General features: G+C 38.3%; 1 protein-coding gene across 2 annotated transcripts in view; it reads right to left on the bottom strand.

Annotated features, from left to right (window-relative positions):
- The window catches only part of thrab (thyroid hormone receptor alpha b), a 218,873-nt gene extending 196,971 nt beyond the window's left edge, over positions 1–21,902 (bottom strand). For both annotated transcript variants that reach the window (XM_038296886.1, XM_038296888.1), the window contains exon 1: positions 21,410–21,902. The gene's annotated coding sequence lies outside the window, so the exon portion shown is untranslated. The remainder of the gene's footprint in view (positions 1–21,409) is intronic.
- Between the last annotated feature and the right edge of the window lie 1,026 nt (positions 21,903–22,928).

Raw genomic sequence — 22,928 nt, 5'->3', positions numbered from 1 at the left:
TTCTGCAGGGCTTACAAAGGTAAAACTACAATATGAGCTAGAAAAACATATACATGGGAAGAGAGAGAGTGTATCTTGCTTCACCTTCTATTAGCTTGGCTAAACACAAACACAAGCACAGGAAAGTCTAGGAGATCCAATGAACTGTGACCTATGTATTTTCACTGGAAATACTTCACATGACAACAGGAGAAGCAGGAGCACCAGCGGTCGACATATTTGCTGTTGTCTGCTTGCAGCACGCTCCCTCTGCACTGTTATGTCTGCTGCATGGGCTCTGAGAAGGACAACACTTGTGGTATAAGGCAGCGGTCTGTCACTCTGGGGGCTCCAGCTGGAGCTCAGCCAACATGGACAGAGGTCATGGACACTGGCTCTAGAGTACAAACTCCAATTTGAGCCTATTCTCAAAAAACCGATGGGCACGTTCTCACCCTCATGGGTTACGCTGGGCAGTCATCCAGCAGAACACTCTGCGACAGCTCATTTTCACACCCCTACCAGGTGCTGTGTGCCTGAATGTGTTTCTGATCAATCAGCTGCTGCTATGGAAGTTGGAAATGCATGCTCAGTATTAGACAAGGCCCAGTGTACGCTATGGTGATCTCTAACCTAGAAGAGTTTTGAGTTTCCATGGCAATAGGTGTGTTGCCTCATTGTATTTTAACAATGTAAACCTTGTCACGAGGCTGCGGTTCGCTGTCTTTTCTCCCAAGGAGACAAACGAAAGGATACTGCTTTCAACGCCAAGAGACACGTTGCATTGCAAGGTCAACATCCCATGAATCCAGTCTCTTCTACCAACTTATTGCAATTTTTAACCTTATACATAGGAATTTTAAGATAAACTTTTCTTTTTTACATATGTGATTAGAACAAGAGATAATATTTCTCTGGTTTCAGCAACATTTCACAAGCTTCATGCTAAATTCCAAGTGGAATTTAAAATCCTTTTAAACCTTTAAAGCCCTTGAAGGTTTTAATTATTTAAGTTACTGTATGCTGCTTTGGACTTAAGGTTGAGCGAACGCCAACAAAATCTTCTTTTTGCTGAGAACGTTCGCACCATTCCTGTGTTTTCCTTTCAAACAGAAAGTAACACATAAAAGCGCATGTGCTGCATGCACGTGTACTTTCCATTCCTGCTCTCACTGGTGTGAAAATTTTATACAAATAAAAGGCTAATAACACTCCTGGAAATCTGCAATATTCATTTCAATTTGAATTTTGTGTACATAGCAAGTACACTAGGCGTAGTGTTTTTGAGCTCATATCGGTTTTCATTTCAAAGGGATTACTTTCCACTGCAGCCCACAATGTTATATACATAGCCGACAGGTCATATTTAGACCTGTGACACGGATCCTCTTCTTTCTATTGTCCTCAGCAGAACTAAAACATTGAAATAGCTTTGAACTGTTGCAAAGCTGAAAGAAATTCTCAATAAAATAATATTGATTGATAAACTTCATTGATTTAATCAGTGGACATTTACTTAAAAACCTGACTTTTCTCAGGTTACGAGAGGATCTTTCTATAAAAAAAAAGGCCTAAATGGGATTTGTTTTTTGTTTTTTTTATAATACGATTTCAAATAAATAGTACAGTATTACTAACCTGACTCCGCCAGATGGATTTGCTCCGCATATCCATCTGGAAACCTTCCCTTGAAGTCATTTTGGGAAGGAGCGAAAATACTGGTTAGCTGATTGGCCTATGTTGGTGATAGACGGGCCAAATAAACCAATCAGATCAACGAAGCATATGACGTACTAACAGAGCGACGACAAAGAGGAGCCAATTGATAGATCAAACTCTTGCCGAAACCAGTCGGGAGAAGAGCAAAAACATTGTTTCCTCTGAGAAAAGCCTCCAGAGCAGTGTTTTGCTCTTCTTTCAGTGAATAAAAAACTCTGTAATTCCGATAAAACTTGCTCGATAGCCACGCTAAGGCTAGTTTCATCGGCTGAAGCCGCCATGTTCTTTAGACTGAACTGTCGCGCTTCTCGTTGCGTCACACCTCAACCCGCCTCAAAGCCAACGCTGATTGGACGTTCGTTTGGCGAACGGCTCCAAATTTTCTTCAACGGAGAGTCTCCAGACTGATTAGAGAGTGAAATCTTGAAAGCTCGCGAGATCAGGATGGTCTCACGAGGCTACAGTATTACAGTAGTAACCATTCAAAATTTCCCCACTTTCCTTGGCTAGTCCCCTACAATTCCTTTTTAAACATCTAAAATATTTTTTCTGTCATGATTTTTGGACATTACTATCTAAAGAGAAGCATCATCTTCTGGTCAGACCCTGCAATTTAGTGAAAGGGTGGAGTCAGAGTAAAAAAAATATGCACGCCCAAGGGAAGACCAGCGGCTGGAAGTTGGAGGGGCTTTTGACTGGGAAGGGCCATTTTAAATGGCTGCTATTGTATATTTGAGCAGTTTATCGTGCCAGTTGCACTAAATACAGACTAAATTAGCACAAATGCATTGTTACACTTTATCAAACTGATACATATTTCTAAGATCTAACAATACAGGAACTTAGGAAGTTACTGAATTAAGAATACAATGATGCGCGTGCAGGTGGCGCAGTGGTTAGCGCGCACAACCCTTGTACAGAGGCCTTAGTCCTCGATAGCAGTGGTAGGTTCACAAAATCCACGGTTCGGTTCGGTTCACGGTTTCGTGGTCACGGTTTTCGGTTCGGTTCGGTATATGTTGATTGTTACACCGAAATCCCATAAAAATTTATGAAATTAATGAAAAAATCAAAAAAAAATTATAAAATTGTAATTATTTTTAATGATTCGCGGAAACCCTGGATAATTTCGGCATGTTTTGCTGCTTTGAATTTAATCATCTCGTGCATGCCCTCTACGATCTCCTAGGAACTCAGAGCGGAGCGGACGGGAGCCACAGCGGAGGCTGTAGGCTTTGCTTTGTGCAGGCGGTCTGGAGCGCAGCGGGGCGGAGCGCTGACGGAGTATGTGGGATTTCGGGGTTAGCATGACATGTTGCTGTTAGCATAAACAAAACGTGTTGCACAATGCTTGCACACTGTTGCACTTTTATCCACAACTTTCTTTCCGCCGTCATCGTAGGTCACTCTAAATGCAAAGCGGTCCCATACAGCAGACCTATAAAGTGCTGCTGGCGCGTCTTCCAACTCCTGTTCTTTCCCACTCGCCATACCCACACAATTCTCCACAGCAACTGATTTTTTTCTGCTACACCCGGCTACGCTGCTTCGCTTCTTCTTCTTCTTGTTTACTACTGGTGGTTGGCTTTGGTTGCAGTACCGCCACCTGCTGCTCTGGAGTGTAAACGCTTCGCCTATGAGAAAAAGGAGCAGCGCAAGAACCGAAAGCAACACACGCGAACCAAACCGAACGGTTCGGACGGTTTTCATAAACCGTTCCATCCCGAGTCCTCGACGCGTCCGACCCGGGTTTGAATCAGACCTGTGGTCCTTTGCTGCACGTCTCTCTCTCATACCCTCTTTCCTGTCAGCCTATTGTCAAAAAAATGAGCCACTAGTGCCGTAAAAACTCAAAAGAAAAAAAAAAAAAAAAGGATGAATTCATTATGTGAAACACTTATTTTAAATGTAAAAATATTGAAAAAAAATCATTTGAAGACAGGGTGTGTCGCTCTGACATACTGTTAAGAGTATTTGCCAATTTATTCCAATAAAGTTAACGCTAAATGTGATACATTTCTCTTTTTTAGTGTAATCTTAAAACCTTGCTTTATAAAGTGCATTCCCAAACACCTTCCCAATCTACAATGCTACTTGCAAGCATGTCGTTTTCTATCCTATTGCAAAGGTTTTGCATTCACCTCATCCTCTCCCGAAGAGCACAGCAGAGAAGTTACAATGCGATGCAATGCAGCGCGGCTAAATGGTCCGTTTAGGTGATAATTTACAGAGTGTTTATAGTTACAAACAGCTCATAAAATTCATTCAGCATCGGTTTTTCCATTAAACACTGTAAATAATAATAGACCAGACTCTGGATAGACATCAGATTGAGAAATAGCCAATAATTTCAATTAGAAAAATAAATGTCTCTTAAACTATAGTCAAACTGCGAGTGCATTTATCAGATGCAGATTATTTTAGATAATAATAGATATTTGCTGTTAAATCAATAGTAATTTCTGCATCTGAATGAGGACTACTTATGGATATAGTTAAGATAATAACTGCAAACTAACAAACACCAATTCCACCTCAAAGAAGAGAAGTATTTAATAATTCTGGTTTTAGTGTCGTCCAAAATGCTTTAAACCGCAAACAACCACCTCTAACAAGGGGATGCTCTAGTCATATGGAGCTGCAGGCTCTAAAAAACAGGGCCAATAATTATTCAGGCAAAGCATAAACACAGTTTGGGGGAGAAAAAGAGAGATGCACATACACAGCCAACTGAAATGCTGAAAAGGAAAGAATGCTCCTCTGTGTTTATTTCTATCTATAGGCATGTCACCTGAAAGCAATGTGTGTTCGTGAAAGGGTAATAATCGGTCAAATGTAACATAACGTCAAAGCTAAGAATAGCTGTGTTCATGTGTTCATTTCTGGTGTGAAAAGCTGCTTCTACATCTGTGCATTCACCTTTGTCAATGAGCTTCTGTGCAAGCGCCGGTGCACACTTATCGCATGCTGAAAGCCTCCCCTTTGAATATTGGGTTTCTGTGCAGCCTGCATTCAAGATCAAACGCAGAAATAGAACGTACATACCCCCCACACACAAACACACACACACACGTTTCAACATATACTACCCTTGACGCGACTGAGCAGAGGAGATTCGTGTCGACACATATAGGTTAGTGAGTGAAGAGGAGCAGCTTTAAAAGAAGCTGTATGAGGTTGGACTTTTCACCAGCGTTAGGCAACTGGCAACAGTTAAGACAACTCGTGTGAGGAATGTGCATGCCTGCCAGATCAGCAAGTCTCCAAAATTTTGTTGAAATACGTGCGCATGTGGCGCGCACACCAACGCCTCGGAGAGCTTGGCATTACCTTTGCATTCTGGACCTCCTACTGCGGTGCCCTGCAACCCACTATAAGCAAGCAACATGCACGGATAAAACCAGGTTCTATGTGTTTAGAGGACCCAATATTCCCTCTAAGATTCAGCTAGTGCTACATGATACTTTGAATTCCCTCAAGTTTATCCAGTATTCATGGACACACAGGCAATTCCTAACATATGCAACATAGTTATAGCTTTATAAACCTGAATACCTTTATAGGGCACCCAGTGAAATAATTTGAAAATCTAAATTTCAAACAAACAATGATAATGGAATCCAGGACAAGAATTTATTACCTTTAAAACATAAAAAGAATATGGATATTTTGATGGAAAAAATGTATGTAAATGTAATAAAAAATGCCAACTTGCACGAATATATTAAGAAAAATAACAAAAGTGCTTCTAATAAGAAATTAATAGGGATGCACGATATTGGGATTTTGGCCGATATCCGATATGCCGATATTTTTAAACTCATGTAGCCGATAACCGATATCGATACCGCTGTTAAAGCTGGACAAAAATAAGTAGTCATTGAAAAAGCAGTTTTGTTATCCATTTCTGATACTTTGAAAAATAATATACTCAAATATATTTTCATATGCTGATATCAAATTGATTTTTAAAAACGCGGTATCGATCTATCTTACTTTCAAAATCTCGTGAAATTTCATCGTTCTGTTACAAACTCTTTGCAAATTCTCGTGAGATTTTGTTAGTAAAATAGATCAATACCGCGTCAATATATCAACATATAAAAATATGGCAAAATTTCGTGAATTTTCGGGGGATTTCGTAGCATAACGATGACATATAGCAATATTTCATTAGTAAAAGAGATTGATATGGTGTTTTTAAATGGCAATATATCAGCATATGAAGATATTGTGATATTTTAATGTATCAATATTTTTCCCATCATCTTTAGATGTTTTTAAGTCTGTAAAAAAGAAGTTTTTGAGGAAGAAGAAGAAGTAGTTTTTTTTGTTTTTTTTTTAAGACTTTAGAAACTCAGAAGCTGATCAAATATCGGGTTAAATATCGGTGGGGTGGCCGATGTCCGATATTCAATGTTAAGGCCGATACCGATAGGGGGGCGATTATATCGTGCATCCCTAATTAAACCTTTATAGGGCACCCAGTGAAATACTTTGAAAATCTAAATTTCAAGCCAACAGTGATATTAGAATCCAGGACAAGACTTTATTAACTTTATAACATAAAAAAAATATGGATATTTTGGTGGCAAAAATTTTCTGTAAATGTAATAAGGAATGCCAACTTGCCCAAATATATTAAGAAAAATAACAAAAGTGCTTCTATAAGAAATTAATGAAAAAACACTGAGAGTTAAAGAAACACATGTTTTTGGTACAACATAAGCGTAGAGGCATTAATGTTGATACTGGCACTTACATTTTTAAATATAGTTTTTAACTTTCCTTATTAACTTTTAGATTAGCTTTTTACCTTTTTTTCTTGACTTGTTAACTTTTTTTTCCAGCTTAATTTACAGTAGGTAATCTATCATTCAAGGGATCATCTAATTGTTAAAATGCCAAAATAAGATGTACAGCCATGTAGCAGTATCTTTGCTGAATGGCTTTATATAGATCCTCAGTGAGGTCTAGAAGCACAAGCACTTGACATATAAAAGGTTAACCTTGTCGAGGATGCAATAAAATCTTAACAAAAATCATTAAAAATAAAAGTGACATCTCATTTACTAATTACTCGCATTTACTAATCAGTGGGTTGTTTTTAAATATAAAAACAATTTAGACTTTTTTTAAGTGATGGAATCCTAATCCCCTATGATTGCACCGATTTTATTTCAACCACACCCCTTGCAAGTAGTTTGGATACGTTTTTAACTAGTTGACAAGATCGTCATCAGTAGTGACGCCACAAAACAGATTTTTGCATAACAAAGCATGTGTTGAAAGAAAGAGCTAAGCAGTCCAGATTGAAGCCCCACAATCAAACAATCAATCAGCAAAAAAGATTTTTTTATATAGCTTTTTATAACGTTCTGTAAAATAAATCAACATTATAGAAATAGAATGAGAAAATTAAGCAGGCAGAAAAATAAAGTAGAAAATGCAGACCCTGGACATGTCAACAGTCCATCGCAGGACAACGCAGAGACAAAAAGGACAAACAATCATTCACGCACACACTCCCACCTAAGGAGAATTTAAAGAGGCCAATTAACTCAACTGAAACTGGAGTACCCAGAGAGAACCCACACATGCACAGGAAGAACATGCAAACTTCATACAGAGAGACTCTTCTTGCTGCAAGACAGCGGTGCTACCCACATTTCCACTGTGCAGCTCATGAAAAAGTGTCTCTGAATGTTAAAAGTCAATCTAGATGAAAAGTTTTTAAGCCTGGCATCACAAAGTCACCAGTGATGCAAATGTCAGGAGGCAATTTGTTCCAGACTGAGAAGTCCTGATCAACTGTGTTTGAACTCACCACAACAAGCTATGTATGATCTACAGAAACCATGCAATATAAGATCTGATTTGATGAAAGAAGATAATCTATATGATCTACATGAAAAACTTTATGTGAAGGAAAACCAACACTTTGAAAATACCATGACAACACCCTTAGTGTGAAACATGACGTTAGCAGCATAGTGCTGTGGAGAAGCTTTTGTCAGGCTAAGATTGAGGAGGGAATTTAAATTGTGTTTATCTAAAAGCATCTGAATGAGACCATTAACATCTGGGAAAAACATACTGTGGACTACACAGCTTAAAGTCGGTCTAGGGACAAAAAAATTACAAAAAACATATTTATGTATAAAAAAAAAAAAAACAACAACTGATGATTGACTTTATTGGTCTCACAGTGGGAAATTTACTCAAACTTTGTTTGAGATTAAAATCCTCCTAAAAAAAAAGTTGTAGCCAAAGAATACACAAAAAAATATTCTGTACCAGTGGCTCTGAAAAGGCTGCACGCCTCAACAGATTAAAATCTAACAAGCAGCTGACCTTATTGAAAATGGCGATGTGTTGGCCTAGTGGTTAGAGGTGTTTGTGCTCTAAGAAGGTTTCAAGGTTCTCGGACTGCCACTCTGGGACCCTGAGAAAGACCCTTAACCCCACACTACTCCGCAGACGCTGCACAGTGGCAGCCCACTGCTCCCCAAGTGGATGGGTTAAATGCAGATGTGAATTTCTCCAGTTTGAGATTATTAAAGTTCAATTATTTTTTTAATACAAAAAGATCTCCCACTTACGGTGGCCCTGACGTGCAAACTGCAACTACAAATCTAAAAGCGCAACTACAAGGGTCAAACGGCGCCATCGTCCAATCAGCGATGTCTCATGTTTCCCACTGGTACCTACCTTTCCCGGTAGGTTAATGTAGTTTTGTTTTCCTTAATGTAGTTGCGCTTTGCTTTATGTAGTTGCGTTTTGCTTTATGTAGTTGCGCTTTTAGATTTGCCAAACAACATGCTGACACTCGGGAAATAAGGGTCTCTGCATCACAGCAGACCTATCCTACCCTCTTATATGTGGATCTAGAGAACTTGGTTCCTGGTGATTGGAGCATTTTTTAAATAATTGCTTTTTCCTTAACATCACCTGCATATAAAGTCCCCCAAAGTCACGATGCTTTGACAATAAGCTTCCCTTTCCTGCGCTTAAAGGATTCTGATTTTCCTTCAGAGATTCTCTAAATCAGGGAATACATGAACATTATGATAATGAAGATAAAACATTAGATAACCATGTCTATGTCTTGACAAGTTTAAAAAAATACTATCAAACTCCACCCCTTAGGAGACACAACTAGCTTTGTGGTTTAGAGTGGGAGTAATTTATCATCAGCACATCAGCAACTACTAAAGATTTATTTTATTATTTACTCAGCTTGTCTGAATCCTAGTTGCAAAACTCAACTGATGAGATTTATAGCATTTATACAATGTACTTTATCACAACAAACTACACAACAAAGCGTGTTCCCTTAAACCATTATGTGATGCGACAGTTTACAGATGTAACAGCGAGATTAGAAATGAAGGTAGATTAACCACAGGCATTCCTTTAATAAACCAATGAATAGGTTGGCTGCCGTTATTAACTCTCCTTCCTGCAGCCGGCAGCTCACCCACCTGCCGTTTTAACTTAATAACAAATAAATTTCCCATCATTATTCTCCACCGCAAGCCGTCTGAATAAATTCTGCACTCGGAGGTACACTCCCGGACACCTTGGAGTTGGTAATTTCATTAACAAATGTAATTTTCTGCGCTCAGCTTGTGTCCGACTTCATTTTCTGTCAAACTCAAATTGCTGTAAATAATCAGAGGGAGTGAAATAATCAGCATGGGGGCACGTGCCTTCGTCCGAAAGGTTTGGGAATATGATGTCAGGTGGTGGTGGGGGGTTTCCTCAAATAGAAAAACGCTTAGTGTGAACTAACAGAGAAGCCCGGGTCGCCGTCGAGACATGCTTCAAGGCAGCCCAGCTAAACTCAGCTGATCTTTGACCTCCATGGTAGACATAACATCAACCAGCCTCTAATTCCTCAATCGGGGAAACATTTTGCATGCATGTAATTCAGAAAGAGAAGTGGCTTGGATTGGGGAATCAAAAAAATTTAATTAATTAAAAAAAACAGGACGGCTGTGAATATATAAGAGATCTGCAGCAAAGGCAAAATGAAAACAGCTATATACGACTCCTGACCTGCTACTAGAAGTCAATTATTTTATTCATTACAACAAAGAAACTGGTAGTAAGGTCAAGAAAAGGGATTTTTACCAAATTTGGACTGAAACTATGCATTGTAATTAATCGTTAGCTGGATATAGAGCCTCTAAAATATGCCTTAGATGACAGAGGGACCCACTTAGAGTATCAATTAGCAAGATTGTTAAAAATATATGAAACATTTTGCATTTAAGATGAAAAACAATCTATATATTTTTGTCTGTCAGGATGTTATATCCAGAACTACTCAAGTGGAAGAGTTTGATTTTCAACTGGTTTAATGTTGTAAATTCTTCTTTAAGTAACCTTTAGCTATCAGATTATTGATTAATTGAAAAAATAATCATTCGATTTGCAAAATAAATGCCAGTTGCAGCCGTATACTGAATACTCAATTCAATTCAGTTTATTTTACTTTAGATTTCAACCAGATCATACAGTCAAATTGATTCAAAGTTTTCTATCTAAGGAAAACCAGCCGATTACATCGACTCATTGACTCAAATGCAATCCCTCAAACTAAGCATGCTTGTAGCGACAGTGGAGAGGAAAAACTCCCTTTTAACAGGAAGAAACCTCCAGCAGAACCAGGCTCAGTGGGAGCGGCCATCTGCCGAGGCCGGCTGGGGTTCAAGGAGACAGAAGCAGAGATACAAAAAGCAGCTGTAAAAGGCGGCCCCGTCCAGGAAACACACAGCCAGGCAGTCACAGTCAGAGAAACAGGACTACACTGAAAAACAGGCCGATCTCAAACATGTATAAGTCAACAACATATTTATTTCTCCTTAAGTAATAAAAACAACTACATTCAAAATGTGTGCGGTACTGCCTGTAAACATTGTTTACAAGATAAAACATAATGTTCAACAAGATAGCACATAATTTAGAAAAAAAAACATATCCGGCATCCAATTTGCTTCTTTATAAAACTAATCACATATCTCTTTCTGCCTCGAAAATAAAACCTATTCCAACTTCATATTGTTAAATTGATTTTTTCCCACAGGAGCCTTCCAGCATATCCAATCATTATTTATACTACGAGCTGAGGCAACGTCACCTGGTGTGTGGAGGTTATTACTATCACACAGCTCTGCACTTAAACAGCATCTCACTCTAAATTCTGAAACAGTGAGCCTGATTGCAAATGTATCGGATATTAGAATGTCTGCAGCTCGGTTAAATTCAAGCAGTATGTAGGAATGCAAGGATTAAATGGTAAGTGAGGATTTATTGAGCATAAGTGTTTGCGTCAGTGGAATCTGATTCATTTTCATGAAACAAAAATGTTCATGAATGACCTGCTTGACTCTTCTTCATTATGTGAGAGGGCCGTCTCTAAATATTTAGGAGAACGTTCGTTCGTCTGAATTAGCCATGACTTGATGCACTGCAAAAACGATCTAGAAATAAGTAAAAATTTCTTAAATTAAGTGTATTTACCCTTAATTTGAGTAGGTAAATAAGATGATTTGCCAATGAAATTAGTATCTTTACTCCTAAAATAAGATGATTAGATAATATGAACTTGAAATAAGACAATGCAATAGTTTTTTCTTATTTCAAATGTAAATTGTCTTGTTCCATTGGAAAAGAGTCTGACTTTCGTCCTCAATTCGAAAAAAAATTTACCTTTTTTAAGAAAAAATTACTCACTTAGATTTCCATTTTTTGCAGTGTGCTCCTTCTAAAAATTTGAAGTGCACTGCAAAAACGATCTCAAAATGAGTAAAAATGTCTTAAATTAAGAGTATTTACTAGGGCTGCAACAACAAATCGATAAAATCGATAAAAATCGACTTTTAAAAGCGTTGGCAACGAATTTTATCATCGATTAGTTGTGTCGCGCGATTAATGCGTCATCCGCCGCCGTAGGCAGCTGCTGCCATGGGGCGCCTCCCCCATCCCAACCCCTTCCTCCCGCAGGAGTCCCTCTCAGCGCTGCAGTCAGAGCAGCAGGATGTTTACCCTCAGCGTCCAGACTGCAAATGAAGCGCGCATGCGCCGGGATTGACGGCACAAATTGATCACAATAATTAAAAAGCCTGCGCTTTGTAAAGCGAAAAAAGTCGTAACAGGCAACTTTTGTAAAAACAAATTAACATGGCGCAGAAGCACCACTGTTATGATGCAGCACCTGAAAAGAAAACATGTTGGAGCCTTCGATGGCAGTGAAGAGAGCTGATCAGCAGGATGAGTAACCATGTTTGTTTGGTTTTAAAGTAACGTTAGTTTCTCAGGTAGCTCATCTGATGCTTTCCTTACCGTGTTAGTAGGTTACAGACAGTGATAAGGTTGGCTACTTATTTTACTTTTAATTTCATTTGAAATAGCTTAAGCAGCGTTTATATTTTCTTTATAAATGAATTAATTTGCAAATTATGAGGGCAAGGCTTTTGAAGTTGAAATCTTCTGGCAAAGATAAAGTAAAGATCCTGCAATTTATGGAAGTAAAGCAGAATAAAATCCAGCAAGATCAGTAATATGTCAATTATATGCCACATTCCCATGTAAATATCTGTCTTTGGAGGATGTGTTTTTTTTAACACCCCTAGTTCTCTCATTTTTATTCCAAATACAATTTATAATTTGAATCACAGGGCTATTTTTATCTCTATGGTTCAGTATTTTCTCAAGCAGCAACTTTAACTGCTATACTTTCCTGTCTTAAAAGGCAAAACTCTTCTAGTCTAAAAAAAACTCATTTGTTGAAATGGGGGGACCTATTGTTTGAACCCCTTAGGGGCTTTTAAAAACAAAAATGTCTTTTTTTGCGCTTTATGAAACAAAGTAACCTATATTTTGTGTACAGCTACATTTCTCATGTAAGTTTGCGTAGTTTTAACACAAACATTTATTTTTCATATTGCACCAGTACAGTTAATGAGCAACCTGTACTTGTGTGCTTGTTTGTTCTGTCTAAAATGTTTATTTTGGAATAAAGAGGTTAATATAAAAAATATTTTTGTCCGATTCATCGATTAATCGAAAAAATAATCGGCCGATTCATCGATTTTTAAAATAATCGTTAGTTGCAGCCCTAGTATTTACCCTTAATTTGAGCAGGTAAATAACCTGATTTGCCAATGGAATGAGTACAGGTGCTGGTCATAAAATTAGAATATCATGAAAAAGTAGATTGATTTCAGTAATTCCATTTAAAAAGTGAAACTTGTATATTATATTCATACATTACATACAAACTCATATATTTCAGATGTTTATTTTGTTTAATTTTGATGATTACAAATGACAACAAATGAAAATCTCAAATTCATCATATCAGAAAATTAGAATATTGTGAAAAGGTTCAAAATTGATGGCCCCTGGTGCCACACTCTAATCAGCTAATTAACTCAAACCACCTGCAAAAGCCTTTAAATGGTCTTTCAGTCTAGTTCTATAGGCTACACAATCATGGGTAAGACTGCTGACTTGACAGTTGTCCAAAAGACGACCATCGACACCTTGCACAAGGAGGGCAAGACACAAAAGGTCATCGCTAAAGAGGCTGGCAGTTCACAGAGCTCAGTGTCCAAGCACATTAATAGAGAGGCGAAGGGAAGGAAAAGATGTGGTCGAAAAAAGTGTACAAGCAAGAGAGATAACCGCACCCTGGAGAGGATTGTGAAACAAAACCCATTCAAAAATGTGGGGGAGATTCACAAAGAGTGGACTGCAGCTGGAGTGAGTGCTTCAAGAACCACCACACACAGACGTATGAAAGACATGGGTTTCTGCTGTCGCATTCCTTGTGTCAAGCCACTCTTGAACCACAGACAGCGTCAGAAGCGTCTTGCCTGGGCTAAAGAGAAACAGGACTGGACTGCTGGTGAGTGGTCCAAAGTCATGTTCTCTGATGAAAGTAAATTTTGCATTTCCTTTGGAAATCAAGGTCCCAGAGTCTGGAGGAAAAGAAGAGAGGCACTTCATCCACGTTGCTTGAAGTCCAGTGTAAAGTTTCCACAGTCAGTGATGGTTTGGGGTGCCATGTCATCTGCTGGTGTTGGTCCATTGTGTTTTCTGAGGTCCAGGGTCAACGCAGCCACATACCAGGAAGTTTTAGAGCACTTCATGCTTCCTGCAGCTGACCAACTTTTTGGAGATACAGATTTCATTTTCCAACAGGACTTGGCACCTGCACACAGTGCCAAAGCTACCAGTACCTGGTTGAAGGACCATGGTATCCCTGTTCTTAATTGGCCAGCAAACTCTCCTGACCTTAACCCCATAGAGAATCTATGGGGTATTGTGAAGAAGAAGATGCAATACACCAGACCCAACAATTCAGAAGAGCTAAAAGCCACTATTAGAGCAACCTGGGCTATCATAACACCTGAGCAGTGCCACAGACTGATCGACTCCATGCCACGCCGCATTGCTGCAGTAATACAGGCCAAAGGAGGCCCAACTAAATACTGAGTGCTGTACATGCTCATACTTTTCATGTTCATACTTTTCAGTTGGCCAACATTTCTATAAATCCTTTGTTTTTATTGGTCTTCAGTAATATTCTAATTTTCTGATATGATGAATTTGAGATTTTCATTTGTTGTCATTTGTAATCATCAAAATTAAACAAAATAAACATCTGAAATATATGAGTTTGTATGTAATGTATGAATATAATATACAAGTTTCACTTTTTAAATGGAATTACTGAAATCAATCTACTTTTTCATGATATTCTAATTTTATGACCAGCACCTGTATATTTACTCTTAAAATAAGGTATCTAGATATTATGCACTTGAAATAAGACAATGCAATTGTTTTTTCTTATTTTAAGCGTAAATTGTCTTGTTCCGTTGGCAAAGTGTCTCACTTAAATACTTAATTCAAGAAAAAATGACTTATTTAGATTGAATTTTTTTGCAGTGTAAGAGATTTTTCATTTCCAGTGAAACTCGTGGAACTGGATTATCATAAAAGCTTTTTTTATGTATAAATTAGCTTATTGTTTCTTAAATTAGTTCTAAATCCTCTTTTAACTGGTGTTCCTATTTTTTGCAGGAACACCAGTTAAAGAGAAAAAGAGAAAAAAAAAAACAGCTAAAAGAAACAACCAAATGTTATACAGTAAAATACAACATGACATTTATTTAGCCCTGCTTTTGAACATTGTTTCATGACCAAGTTGTGGTCTGATTGCTACTTCCACCAGGATATTACATCATCGTCTCACAAAGCCCAGATCATCTTAATCTGTGTTTTTGAACACGGCGGTGACTAAACTTTTCTTGCCTCGACCGTCTCTTGATCTTTAACCGACGGTTTGAGGATGTGTTTCAATGCCAGTTTGACAAGATGGGTGTCGATTATCAGCTACATCGGCTGTCCAATCACGTCGTGTTAAAAACAGACAAAATGTTTGAGGAATGTTGACGAATCGATACCAGGAAGTTGGACTTTACTCTACGATAATCCGACTGCTTAAAGGAGCAGTACAGTAGAACAAAGTTATTTCAGCTCTCTACCTACAGGTTTGTTTATCTGTTTGGTTAGAAAGAGAAATAAAACACAGCAAAGGTGAAAGATTTTGAAAATCCGAGGCTCTCATAAACTTTCTTGAATCTATTTTGTTTGACAGGGATTAATCTACAGCCGGGTCTAAACAAATCTGCCATTGGCTTTTGTTTTCTGAAAAAGTTCCTCACGGCCAATCCAAACTTTCACCACTATCAGACAGGAAGTGAGATCATATCGCCGCCATGCTTTGATGTTTAACAGCCAGACTTGGCACATTGACGCAAAGCGGCATTTTATGGGAATACAGCGGCATAAAACTGTAGCATCTGCTCACTAAGGCGGAGGCTTCATTAATATAAATCTATATCTTTTCTCTCTTGTTTTTTTATGGTTTACACAGATACAGCCGTTTGCAGGAACTTTGATTATCAACTGATTATCTTCAGCTCAGGAGATGAACACAAACTGAAAATGTTACCGGCACTTCAATAATCAAACCTCCGCTAAGGGAGAAGGTTTGTATACAGTAACACAGATTAGTCGATTTATTGCGTTGGGAGTTCATTCTTAAAAACCATATCTGCAAATGAAGCAGTTACTTGGTTCCTGCTCCGCTTTCATTTACTGAAATGGTCCTTAAAGGTGCAGGGCGAGGGCAGTCCCGTTCCAGCAAATGTCATTCAGGCAAAAGGAGACCCCCGCCTCCCAGTGCCAATAACTCCCATTGATAGGAAGCCAGTTAGTGAGTGGCCCCAGTGGTGTCAGAGCAGAGCCAAGCTGACTCCTGCTAATAGGAGAAAAAGGCGGCTGTATAAAAACCTGCCTTGCAACACTTTCTGGCCCATAAAGGTAGTTTATCATTTACGTTGGCTTATATGAGCATTTTGACAGCAGATAAGCAAAGACAGATAAGACAGGGGAGGCCTGTGGTAACCATCTGCGTAGAAACCGCTGCTTAACAGATGCAACTGAAAAAAAAAAACTGTAACAGAAGAAAATAAAATGAGAGGAAAGAAGGGAGGTGCCAAAAAGAAAACAAACAAACCGCAAACACTGTGCTTACTGCCTTCCTGAGATCTGATGTAATGCTTCTCAAAAGTGTGTTTGTGTGCCAGACGACTGATATTACAACACCTCAAAGACCCCCCCGCTGTCTGAGTGAAGGCCGAAGCAGAAGCAGACCCCGCTGATAAACTCTTGTCATGTTCTCCATGATGGCATGCTTATCAGGGGTGACACCACTCTGACGCTCCGCCGAGTGCAATAAAAACGCCAACAACGTCACACAGGGGGGTTTGGCGGATTCATTTCACTTAATGAAGTCTGACTTGCAAATATTCGGTGCCAATTCTTACAGAAGGAAAAAGCTTAGAATTTCCTTCATTACAAGGAAGCCACTAAACACATCATGCCTTTCATTATAAGTCATACAAGCTGTTACATTTTCTACCGTTTAAAAAAAAATAATCCAAAATTATTTCCTCCACTAAGAAAGACGACAAATATTTTTTGCCTTAGTGAAGCTAACAAAAAATCAACGTTTTTACTAGGGATGCACAATATAATCTGCCCCCTATCGCTATCGGCCTTAAAACTGAATATCCGACATCGGCCACCGATATTTAACCCGATATTTGATCAGCTTCTGAGTTTCTAAAGTTTAAAAAAATAAAAAATAAATACTACTTCTAATTCTTCCTCAAAAACTTCTTTTTTACAGACTTAAAAACTTCTAAAGATGAGGGAAAAAATATTGATACATTAAAATATCACAATATCTTCATATGCTGATATATTGCCATTTAAAAACCCCATATCCATTTTTTTTACTAATGAAATATTGCTACATATATTGACGCGGTATTGATCTATTTTACACAAGAATTTGCAAAATATCACGAGAGTTTGTAACAGAACGATGAAATTTGACGAGATTTTGAAAGTAAAATAGATCGATACCGCGTTTTTAAAAATCAATTTGATATCAGCACATGAAAATATATTTGAGTTTATTATTTTTCAAAGTGTCAGAAATGGATAATAAAACTGCTATTTTCAATGACTACTTATTTTTGTCCAGCTTTAACATCGATATCGGTTATCGGCCACATGAGTTTTTAAATATCGGCATATCGGATATCGGCCAAAATCCCAATATCGTGCATCCCTAGTTTTTACGATTTAAAATTCGTTCCATTCAATTAACTGATAAAGTTTGCTTATAGGGAATACTTTCATTGCATTAACCAGGTTCCACTAGAGTGCGCCGCTGTTCATTCTGAAACAGAGCTTCACCGATATGTGCAAGAGAAGTGATAACAGAGCAGAGGCATGCTGGAGCAGAACCATCAATCAATCCAGAGTCCAATCCATAAACAATCATTTACACCATTTATTGGTGACAAGGACGCAGAAAGGACTTTATATTCACAAAGACAACTGCATAAACAGTCCATAAACACCATAATTTATTACCTAAATAGCACCCATTTAGGCATGCTGCATGGGAATTCAGCATCGACTTCTCTGCGGTGATTAGAAAGCGAGGATTTTATGAAAGGAAAGTGAAACCCATTACACAAAATGTTCTTAATATAATAGAAAAAGACATAATAAGCTTGGTAGATGGAGACAGCTTTTATGTTTTAATGAACTACAGAGAGTCAAGTTTTCACATTTCAACGAGAGGAACCAGAAGTCTCCATTCACAAAGTCTCTTTGAATCCTGGATCACACTGAAAACAGGGAGCTATATCAAAGTTAACATTAACTTCATTGAAATAAAGTACAAAATAGTCTAACAGGATATCAGAGCAATATATCCTGTCTTTTAATAATATATTTACCTTTCTTTAAATTGGAAATCCTGAGTGTATCACATGTTTAATTCATCCTTCTTTGTTCAGTGATCTAATAGGTTCTTGTTTTTTTTTTATCTTATTAATAGGTTTACTAACGCTTAAGCAAAAAGTGTGTTTATTTAGTCAATGTTTAACACAGCAGGTGTAATAAATAGTTAAAATAAAATCATATAATGAAAAATACATTTAAGCTTAATTGTCAATTAATGTAAATATCAACACTTATGACTGCTGACAGTAAATATATTTTTTTTATCAATTTGGAACAGAATAGTATATCTTAATAGTTCCTGCTCTCAGTTTTTTAAACATTTTTTTTTGTGAAAACATCTATTTATTGTCTCTTTAATTCATTGAATTCTATTTAAACTAACAAGACAAAATGTAGTTTAAGTTTTTTGTTGCTTTTTTTAAACAAAACCTGAAATATTTTCCCTTCATCGTCATTTAAAATGTATTCTAACTCTTAAAGAATGGGGTTCTCCTTGCTGTTTGGGTGCTTTTCTTCGTGTTTTATAAATATGTTTTGATCAGGCAATCTGAATAACCAGCTTCTATATTACAAGCCTTTATCAGCTTAGCCTTATTGCCGAGGGGCTCAGAGACTGTCAGCTCACTGCTACGTCAGCAGTTTCCCCCCATAATTGTGTGCCCCAAAACTAGGGATGTCAAAAGCCTCTGAAAACTATCAATACAAAAATACAGTTTAGATCAAACACAAATCCAATATTGATACTAAAAAGTTAATATCTGTAGTGCTGATTTAAGTTTTCAAGGTTATCTATTTTACACATTTACTTAACTAGCATCTGTAACATTGAGAAATAATGTTCCATGTGAGATTTAAAAAGGTTGAACATTTTTTATGCCTTTAGTTATGTCATTTTTTTAGAAAATGGTATCGAGAATTGAATATTTTTCTGGATATCGATATTTTCTTTAAAATTTCTAGGCACAACGCAATATTTATGGAACAAAAACTCCTCTTTTTACTCAAAAAGCAAACACCTATCCTCTGGTAAACAGCTCCAAAAAGCCAACTGATGCTTTCCCTTCACTAGAAAAAATCGACATCTAGATAACTCATTTTTTCTTAAAATAAGTGCATTTGTTCTTGGACTAAAGGGGTAAAAGAGACATTTTGCCAATGGAATGTGATAATTTAGACTTATAATAAGAAAACAAAATTGCTTTGTCTTATTTCAAGTGCATAATATCCAATTATCTTATTTTAAGCATAAAAATACTCATTCCATTGGCAACCTACCTCATTTACCTACTCAAATCAAGGGTAAAAACACTTAATTTAAGAAATTTGTACTTATTTCTAGATTGTTTTTCCAGTGTTTAAATGCCCCATTCATTCTTCCAGCGCTAATACTGACACAGCTCAATTTCTCACCCACTATCCCCTGCTGCTTCTATCGTGCCCATGACAGAACCCATCCCGGAATACTCTGGATCTGATCAGAGCAGGTTTATAGTTCACCGTTTCACTTCTACAATCATCCCAGGAAAAAAATAGCAGTAAACATTAAGCTCTTGTATATTTTCCGACACTGGATTTCCCAGCATGCCGCCTGCCTCTCCAAGCAGCTTCAACATGACATCAGAAACAGAGCAGGACGTCAGCTGAGCAGCCGGAGTTACATAAGAGGACGCTCCACTGATCTAAGCGTTCAACGCTGACACCCAGTTATAGGATGGAGGACGATAGAAAAGGAGAAAAACGGCAAATGAGGCCAGACTATAAGGCAGACGGAAAGGTCACAGAGAGAGAGAGAGCAACTCTGGGGTGCTGCACACTAGGAGGGAGCAAAGAGGGTCAGCCTTATCTCACACAAGAAGCCAGGAAAAGAGGAGGAGAGAGAGGCCAGGTCACATAAGGCTCCATCCATCCTAGATTCCCCTCCTGCTACATATTACAACAAAATATCAGGAACCAAGCGAGCCTTTTGAAAGTGTTTCCCCCTGTGTGAATGGAAATGTTTTTGCCCTAAAAACAAAAACATGACTAATATATAGAATTTCATTTACGACAATGAAAAGATTAGATCAGATTCTTTTCTCTGAAGACTCTCCCGTTCTGGAGTTTGAGAAATACTGACAGAGCGAAAAATAAAGAAGTGCTAAAAAAAAAAATTATAATAATAATAGTCAAGTTTCTCTTGGCAACATTTAAACCATAAATTCATTTTAAGAAAAACCACACAAGAGCATGTGGTCATCGAGCAGAAAAGTGCACATTTATCCTAACCGACGTCTATTATTCATAAAGTTTAATGCAGCAAAGCGGTAGCAGACTTTGAAATACAGACCTCCGCTACAGTATTTATGATCATTTTACTTTTTCACATTTAGTCACATCACAACAGCAAATTTAAATGTATTCTATCAAGGTTTTGTTTAAAAAAACAACACAATAATAATGGGTAAGTAGACTGAAAATAATAAAGGATTAAACATATTTTAACAAATAAAATGTGTTTATTCTGATACCCCTCAATAAAATCCACTGCAAACAGCTGTTGGACACATCTAATATGCAATGATTAACTGTTGCACAATCAAACTACTAATTTTCTGATTCTCTGATTAATTAAGAATAAAACATTTAATTTTCCTTTATGTAAGTTTTTACATAAAATCCCAGAGAAAGTAAAAAGTTAAGGGCTGAAACATGAAAGTTTCATAGTTTTTTTTTTTTTTTCCAGTCTAGGGATTCAATAAAAAAATGGCAGACTGAGCATCACATGGATCATTATGCAACATCCATGCTTCCAGGGATGCGGAATGCACATTTTGGTGAAGCTGTGACAAATTGCATTTAACTTTTAGTTTGCACTTGTGAGAAAACTTGTCCCAAAGCTGCATCAACTGCAACAACTAAAACATTGTTCAAACAAAAAAAAGCGGTTCTGCTCCATATGAAGGAGCTAAACTTTGAACAAATGTGATCAAACTGTTTTGTTGCTGTCCATCAGCTTATGATAAAAGGGTCCAAATGCTTTCACGTGTGTGCACGTGTGCATGCATGGGTGGACCGCGCGCGCCCCGCAGCGCAGCAGGCGGTTCTGTTCCAGTTCGGGCCCGGAGTGCTTTTACGCGTCAAAGCGCCAAACGGAGCGGCGGCCAGAGAGTTAAATAAGAGCAGAAGGAGCGTCCGATACGGCGCGGCGGTGCGTGGGTCGGCCCCGGGAGCTGATCTGTCAAACCAGCCGGGGCTACAGGAGCTACCTCCGCCGCAGCAGACCACGCTGCAGCGGAAGGATTGGCACCAAAAGGACGCTACTCACCATCCTACGGCTTCCCCAGCGCGGCGCGGACCCCACGTTGTCCTGGGAATTGGGTCATGAGGCGGAAACGAAGCGGGAGAAAAAGTCAGCCGGGTTCCTCCTGGTTGAAAGTGTGTAGCGGCAGGGCTGGAAGGCTCCCCTCCTCCTCCTCCTCCTCCTGCTGCTCCTCCTCGCTCTCCGGAGCTACAGTCCTCCTGGCCGCTGCTGCTCAGCCTTGTACCCGATTAAAAACAGACTCCCTGCTAACCTTCCGACGAAGCTTCCGACTTTGATTCCTGTTCTGTTGTCCTACAGAAGCGCTTGGATGAGCCACACCGACCGAGAGTGCCTGAATGTGTGGGGTGGAAAGAACCAAAAAAGAAACAGTACGTGGTCGCTCCTCCCTCCGCTGCACTGTGTACTGTACAGTAAAGCAGACTGGGGGCGCACTTATTAAAACTATCTACTGCTCTCTACAGGACCTACGCTGCAAAACACGCGCTGAACGCAAAGACACATCCGGGACGCACACAGGTGACAGTCAGAGGGAGCATCCTCTGCCTCGCCTCTGCGCTCCTTATTTATTGACTCCATCATGACACCAGCTCTATCCTTCCCCTCCCCTCTCCTCCTGCTCCAAACAGGCTATTGGTCCTTTTGGAGCTGGCAGATTAAAACCAAAGACAATGAGTAAAGGTCACTGACTCAGAACCATTTAGTAAATCCATGCATCAAATAATAAACTAAGAAGTTTAAGAACTTTGTTTTTGGTAAAAGACACAAACATAGGTTGAAAATCACAAATTCCCACCTTCAATAATAACAATTATAAAATAACTGAACACAGTAGAGCTTTTATTTATTCTCTGGATTTTACCTGCCTTATAACATTATAGTTAATAACAGGTTATTAATCCAGAAAGCTCATGTTTTATTTTATTTTTTGTTTATCTCAGGTCATTTAAAAAATATAATAATTTAATTATTAAAAGAATAAAGTTAGGAAAAAAGAGAAATCCCTAAATATTTAGGGAAACTGGGTGATATGCACAGGGGCAGGTTTAGGAAATTTGGGGCCCTGGGCAAAGACAGACATAAAATCCCATATAGATCCAAATAGACCGATTATACAGATACAGAAATTTTTATAGAATAGATATACATTCTACATTTTGCCCCTCTCTTCTTGTCCCTTTTCTTGTTGTTTACTCTCGATGTTTTGCACTCAAAGAATGAAAGATATTTTCCGGTCATTGAGCCCATTCTAACTTAGCTGATTGCTCGCTTCTGTGTTTCCAAAAAAGCGACGGCAAAAGTTGATAACAGTACTTCTTTTCAATAGACAAGCCATAATCTGCTAATCTGTTCCCCATTTTTCATTTGGATGAAATAATAGATGCACGAAGCATGACAGCAGACAAGATAGAGGAGAGCAGGAGGCGGGGTTACCAAGCTACTTGCAGAGTTCGCTGCTTTTATATGTTGTCAAAGTCTCCAGTAACAGAAAAAAGTCACTAGATTTGGCATTTTTCGTCATGTT

This window comes from Cyprinodon tularosa, unplaced genomic scaffold, assembly GCF_016077235.1.
Source record: "Cyprinodon tularosa strain WSP-4 unplaced genomic scaffold, ASM1607723v1 ctg38, whole genome shotgun sequence".
NCBI lineage: Eukaryota > Metazoa > Chordata > Actinopteri > Cyprinodontiformes > Cyprinodontidae > Cyprinodon > Cyprinodon tularosa.
This window is presented reverse-complemented; position numbering and strand designations above follow the sequence as displayed.